The sequence below is a fragment of the Prionailurus viverrinus genome, chromosome B2, assembly GCF_022837055.1.
Source record: "Prionailurus viverrinus isolate Anna chromosome B2, UM_Priviv_1.0, whole genome shotgun sequence".
In the NCBI taxonomy this organism is placed as follows: domain Eukaryota; kingdom Metazoa; phylum Chordata; class Mammalia; order Carnivora; family Felidae; genus Prionailurus; species Prionailurus viverrinus.
The window spans coordinates 119763584-119769583 of NC_062565.1; the positions used below are offsets into that span (position 1 = coordinate 119763584).

The 6000-nt window shown below is 38.5% G+C and overlaps 1 long non-coding RNA gene across 1 annotated transcript in view; it reads left to right on the plus strand.

Annotated features, from left to right (window-relative positions):
* LOC125166314 (uncharacterized) overlaps positions 1–4231 on the plus strand; it is a 109477-nt gene extending 105246 nt beyond the window's left edge. Inside the window, exon 4 of the long non-coding RNA XR_007152425.1 lies at positions 1515–4231. This is a non-coding gene — a long non-coding RNA (uncharacterized LOC125166314). The remainder of the gene's footprint in view (positions 1–1514) is intronic.
* The last annotated feature ends 1769 nt before the right edge of the window (positions 4232–6000 follow it).

A 6000-nucleotide genomic window follows, 5' to 3' on the forward strand; every position in this document is an offset into this window, starting at 1 on the left:
GTGTATGTGTCTGCGTGTGTATTAATATAACAATAGAAGGAAGAAAATGGTTGTAGTTATTTGAATTGGTTTCATGAAAGCATCTTCGGCTGTGGGGTGTGTTTTACGAAGATTTTATAGAGAAATAGTCCCAGATCCTTATCAGACTTGGTTTAGAGACAGGAAAAGCCTTTTCTTGTTTGTTTTAGCCAAGTCGTGAAGAGATTGATTTTATGACTAGATTATTACATTTTCAGACTGCCATTTCGGTGTGTTCTCGTTCAAGTGGGATGAAGTTACTCTGCACATTATTATTTAACATTTATTTGTAGTCAGATTCCACAGACACCAGAAAATACACAAAAAAAATATGTGTTGCTATGATAACCAATTGGGTTCTTACCCTAGAACCCTAGTCTTTTCAGTAAATTTGGGTTGTCCGGCACTGTATTGAAATCACAAAATTTAAACTAAAGTAAAGATTACCAGCATCTGTTTCATATGTTGGGACAAGGCCACCACGAAGGAGCATGCATGATTGTGCATTGATAGCCAGAAGTTTTGTTGTAGTTGCTCAGAGTAAATACTTCTCTGAGAATCTACCCTGTGGTGTCATTAAGGGGTGTGGAGAAGTTTCTTTGGAATTAACAGGATTAAACGACTGGAACTGGGATCCCACACATTTGTCTTCTTTGATCAGCTTCTTTATAGGCATCTGCTGCAGAGAAAGAAGAAGCTTGCAAAGTCCAGTCCACATGATTTAATTCCACAGTGGCACTCATTCACTCAAAAATTATAAACACAATGAATCTCTAGATCTGAAGCTGTCGAGGGAGAAGGGCATGCAGGGATAGAGAGAAGTACAAATTTATGTTCAGGTGAAAAGAATCTCAGGAGTCCCAAAGCCCATATGTCTCTGATGATCTACAGGGACCATCAACCATTTCTTACCTTCCTGGTTGATGAACTGCTTATTTCTACAACTAACGGATCTTCTCAACTTCTCAGTGGCATTTGTGATGCTTTAGGCTTAAGAGGAACACCTTGAGCTGAATCACTGGTCCAATTTCCCTCAAACTTTATTGTCTTTACCAACCTTGTATCTGTATTACACCATCATCAGACCTGAGTGAAAGTCTAATATATCTTCTGTATCTCCTCACTTCTCCATCCTGCATGCAAATTTTTCAGTAGAGATTGAACAGAGCATGGCAATGAGACCAGCAGCACTTTCACAACAGTGCCTGAAGCTCGTATCAACCAGAATCCTAACAGCAATCCCAACGCAACCACCTCCAGGGTCCAAATGCTGCCCCAGAGCAGGTTGGCATCCTCTTGCAGGGCAGGACTTTTCAACTTCTTGTCTTGGCACCGATTTGTATGGATCAATTCCCATAAAATCATGTGGTTTGAAGCCATCTTAGGGTACCGAGTTTGTAAATGAGTTAGTTTTTATAATACAAATTAGAACCCTTTAAAGCTTATTTTTGTGTCAGTGTCTCTCTCACTTGCATGCATTCTGGTGTACTTTGCAGGAGAGAATAGAGTTGCAGCTAACTGCTCAGAAACTGTACATCACTAAAGCCCAACAACCAAGTGAGAGAGACTGCTACTGATGGGTCAATAACAACTGTGGAGATTCTGAATCATTGGAGCGCTCGACAAAAGAAAGCTAATGGATGATGTGAAAATCCACATATGCCCATGAGAGTATATTGAGCACATAAATGTTGTTGCTTGGTGTGTTCCTGAGAAGAGACATTTGAGAACCACTGTTTTGGAGTCAGAAGCAGCACAGAAGAATTCATTTCAGCTCCAAATGGGTTATTTAACCACTGGCTGTCAGACATGTAGACAGCGTCATGTTTTAGTTTGACCTAGATTTGTAATGGGATGCGCCTAATTCCTTCAATGAAATGAAACTTTAATGAATCTTTAGGTAGAACTCTTAAGTGCCAAAAAACCATTTTCCCAGAGCTAGTGTGAACTTCTTGACAAACTAAAGAATTTACTCTTTTTGAGCCAAGAGGAAACCTCTGTTTGTTATACACTCCCATGCCATTTGATTATTGAGGGAGAAGGAATGGGAGCGGTATCCAAAACAGATGGGAAGGTGAGCACCACGTGCTTATTGTCCCTGGGAGTGGACCCTTCCTTGCCCTCAATGTATGTGCTAAATGAAGTCGGATGTGGTCAGTCAAGTGGTTGTAGCTAAATTAGACTGTTCATGGGAATCAGCTTCTTTGGCCTATTACAGAGACCTTAAATACCATTTTATAAATCCTGAAAATAAGTCTTTCTCTAGATAAACATCAGTAAAGCAAGGATTGGGGGGATACTAATAAACACCTTACATTTATAGAGATCTTATAGATTTTATACTTGGAAAAAATACTATTTTGTAACCTGACATGGCAGCCAATACAGGAAAACCAATGAAAGATTCACATGCAGGGAGAGTAGTGTTCCTACAGCAGGAAATAATTATGGTCAGCCATGTGGGAGTAGAGTCATCCCAAAGTTAGCTGACTACAGTGGATTAAGTTCACATCTGGCTGATAGAGTCGATCCAAAAATGATTCTGGGAATGCAGGAAAGCATTTGACAGGGCTGTGATTTTGTCTATCTTTGTGAGCACCAGCTGGCGGTGCTTCATCCATGCATTCATTATGACATCATTTTATGGACAATTCATGGACCAAGAAGATCTGAGAATCCCTGGGGTGATGGGAAATGCCACGGACATCCATGGTCTTGGATGCTCAGTGAGTAAACAATGATTTTTAAGCAGTTCCCAAGGCCTGAGAAATAGTTGGTCGTCACCCAGGTCTACACCCTTCAGCATGAGTTTTCTTGGGGAGGAGCTGGATATGTCTGCAAGCCCCATACTGGCCCCACATGTCTCTAACTAACTAGAGTAAATAAAGCTAATATGGAGGAGATTGTCTTGAACTGAACTCTTATGGAAAATGTTTGCACGAGGAGTCTGAATGCTAAGACACTAATGTCTCATTTCATTGGTGCCAGTTAATGCCCTGTCATAGCACTGGCATGCATAAGGCATGAGTGCAGTGTTGCTCTGGAAAAACAAAAAGAAATTCAGAAAATTCTTACACCTGCATGCCTAAGCCTTCATGATTATAATATTTTAAGCATTATATGGAAAGATACACTTTCAGCTTAGTAGATAATAGGTACAGATACATGCACACATATATATATTCATACTCATATATAGATATATAGAGAATCATCCATCTTGGACATTCAACTGATTTTTCCTATATTAGCTCTCATAACTCTCAAGATTCTACATGATATCTAAACTAGGCTTATTTTCTTCCATCATACCTCTATTCTGCATTTCCACTCCTACCTCAGCTGAGTATCACTATTCTCTGTAATTCTTGTTTAAGACAACTGAAAAGATACGATTAAGTTTCTCTGAAAGATGTGACCAATGACTTTGTCCTCTGCCAGCTTTCAGGACTTTGCTTACATGTCTCTCATTTTCCATTCCGTTGCTTCTTGTAGTCATCATTATTTCAGTACACGCTCAAAGATCTGGAGTGTGCATCTCAATACATGTTACATTTTGGAAATGATCTGTTAGCTTTTATTTTAGGCAGCTTTGCTTGTGAAAAACAAACCTGATCTGTATTTTTCACTTAGGTAACTTGACTTCTCTTTTTGTGACTGAACCCAACCAACCAAAATTTTCACATTCAGTGCATATTTGTAGTCAGGTAACAAAGGTCTGTAGTCAGTGCATATCTGTAGTCAGTTAACAAAAGGGCCAGGTACAGAAATGATTGAATTTGCAAATTGATCTCCAGTGCCATAATCTCTCCCTTTGGCAGTAATATCGCTAGACCTCCAAGTTTAAAAGCTCTGTATCTCTGGTTAGAGGGCTTACGAGGAAAATGCTTTTTTGGCCTGTTGAAATTGTTCTAACTAAATTCATTTTACTTCTTGAACTCATGATGTCAAGTTAGATATTTGCTGAACATAGATAAATGAATGGTATTCTCTCAACTAATAGACATGCCCTTAGTTCTGAATGGACCAATTTCAACATCAAACATGTTTAACTTAGCAAACATAAATTGACCATGGGTTTCTTTTGGCAGCTACTAATTTGTATGTCTGCTTGTTCACAAGATGTATATTACTCCTTTGTGACCCTGTGCCACATGAATCATATGAACATTACTGATTCTAATAAAACATGCTAAGTATTAAAGCACTGTCACATTCTTTCAAGTGTTATCTCACTGTGTATGTTTATGAAAATATCAATAAACTTTCAGTGATACTAATAACACAATGATTATTTTACCATTTTGCATTCCCGCCAACAGTGTAAGAGGGTTCCCCTTTTTCCACATCCTCACCAACATCTGTTGTTTCCTGAATTGTTAATTTTGGCAATTCTGACAGGTGTGAGGTGGTATCTCATTGTGGTTTTGATTTGTATTTCCCTGATGATGAGTGATGTTGAGCATCTTTTCATGTGTCTATTAGCCATCTGAAAGTCTTCTTTGGAAAATGTCTATTCGTGTCCTCTGGCCATTTCTTCACTGGATTATTTGTTTTGGGGTATTGAGTTTGACAAGTTCTTTATAGATTTTGGATACTAACCCTTTATCCTATATGTAATTTGCAAATATCTTCTCCCATTCCATCGGTTATCTTTGTTGATTGCTTTCTTTACTGTATGTACAGCTTTTTATCTTGATGAGATCCCAATAGTTCATTTTTGCTTTTGTTTTCCTTGACTCCAGAGCCATGTCTAGTAAGAAGCTACTGCAGCTGAGGTCAAAGAGGTTGCTGCCTGTTTTCTCCTGTAAAGTTTTGATGGTTTCCTGATTCACATTTAGGCCTTTCATCCCTTTTAAATTTACTTTTGTGTATGGTGTAAGAAACTGGCTCAGTTTCATTCTTCTTCATGTCACTGTCCAGGTTTTCCAGCACCATTTGCTGAAGAGAGTGTCTCCCCACCCCACCCCCAATTGAATATTCTCTCCTGCTTTGTTGAAAATTAGTTGGCCATACATTTGTGGGTCCATTCTGGGTTCTCTATTCTCCTCCATTGATCTATGTGTCTGTTTTTGTCCCTGTACCCTACTGTATTGATGATTACAGCTTTGAAATACAGCTTGAAATTCTGAATTCTGATGCCTCCAGCTTTGGTTTTCTTTTTCAAAATTACTTTGGCTATCCGGAGTTTTTTGTGGTTCCATACAAATCTTAGGATTGTTGGTTCCAGCTTTTTGAGGAATGCTGGTGTTAGTTTGCTAGGGATTGTGTTGAATGTGTAGATTTCTTTGGGTAGTGTTGACATTTTAACAATATTTGTTCTTCCAATCCATGTGCATGGAATGTTTTTTTCATTTTTTTGTGTGTCTTCTTCAATTTCTTTCATAAGCTTTCTGTAGTTTTCAGCATACAGATTTTTTTACCTCTTTGGTTAGGTTTATTCCTAGGTATCTTATGGTTTTTGGTGCAACTGTAAACAGGATCAATTTCTTGATTTCTCTTTCTGCTGCTTCATTATTTACGTATAGAAATACAACCAATTTCTGTACATCGATTTTATATCCTGCTACTTTGCTGAATTCCTGTATCAGTTCTAGCAGTTTTTTGGTGGAGTCTTTGGGGTTTTCCACGTAGAGTATCATGTCATCTGTGAAGACTGAAAATTTGACTTCTTCCTTGCCAATTTGTATGTCTTTTATTTCTTTTTGTTGTCTGATTGCTGAGGCTAGGAGTTACATTCAGTACTATGTTGAACAACAGTGGTGAGAGTGGACGCAAACTGGTGCAGCCACTCTGGAAAACAATATGGAGGTTCCTCAAAAAGTTAAAAATAGAACTTCCCTATGACCCAGCAATTGTGCTACTAGGTATTTATCCAGAGGATGCAAAAAAGCTGATTTGAAGGGGCACTTGTAGCCCAATGTTTATAGCAATGCTATCAACAATAGCCAAATTATGCAAAGAGCCCAAATGTCTATCAAC